Source organism: Mya arenaria, chromosome 5 (genome assembly GCF_026914265.1).
Source record: "Mya arenaria isolate MELC-2E11 chromosome 5, ASM2691426v1".
Classification (NCBI taxonomy): Eukaryota; Metazoa; Mollusca; class Bivalvia; order Myida; family Myidae; genus Mya; species Mya arenaria.
In genome coordinates this window covers 15,696,279-15,697,315 of record NC_069126.1, presented here as the reverse complement: position 1 = coordinate 15,697,315, position 1,037 = coordinate 15,696,279, and positions in this window count along the sequence as shown.

Sequence of the window (1,037 nt, the reverse complement as noted above, 5' to 3'; positions counted from 1 at the left end):
AGGGGTAGAGAACGTGGCACTGTGCATGAAATTAACCTTTTTACATGTTTGATTATGCATTGATGAACTTGCCCTTTCTTCAGTATTTGTTGTTATATAAAAGCGTGAAAAACAGCCTCATGCTACTTTTACTGGAGAATTTGCTACGTGTTGTATAAGACTTCGTGCTCGTCGTGTGTGACATCGAGTTTCTGTGAGTGAGAGCAAACATCCAGTTGAAAAAAATAACTGTGATAAGCGACACAAACACAGCATGTGAAAACTTTCGCCGTGAGCGGAAAAATTAGAAACCCTGGCCTCAAATTCTCGGAAGGTTTTAAGCGGTACAAGCCTAAGAAGTCATTAAGACAATTTTCTTAATCTATCTTGATTTTACTAACTAAAAGGTTACTCGCGATTATCAAAAGAGAATTTCCTTTAAAAGTCCAAAATTACTTAGGAATGTAAGGAATACTCAAACAATGGCAAACAAAAGCTAAGCTTACCCTTTCATAAGGAGCTTAAAATGCTTCGAGGAATTTGGACCTGGATAAGTTATCTCTAAAGAATTACAACAGCTATCTCTCGGTTTGACTGAGATTTTTGAAATTTGAAAGAGTCAGAAAAGAAATAGCTGCACTGTGCAGGACATATTCAGTGATCCGAAACGATATTCTGACCTATGCTCGTCCATAAGATGGCCTCTGTGTCCATTAAGTTATGCACTTATGAAATAGTATATGTATCAAAACATATCATAATATATTTTACAAAGCCCCATTTTGTGAGGTCAAAGACAATGGATGAATTTTGAAATTGTCTATTTAATAATTATTCTAATCGATTCCGACGAATGCTCGAAAAATAGTTTCATAGAGTAAATTTAAGTCAGTTTATTTCTCACCAAGGCTTACTTGTTAAAGTAATGTCGGTAGTAAAAGGTTGCCTTTATTTAGTATTTGTATGATGAATGCACCATTATAATACAACCGACATTTTAAGCCAATGAAATTGCAGATAGGCAATAATGAATATCTAATGAATAAAAATGGCTCGTT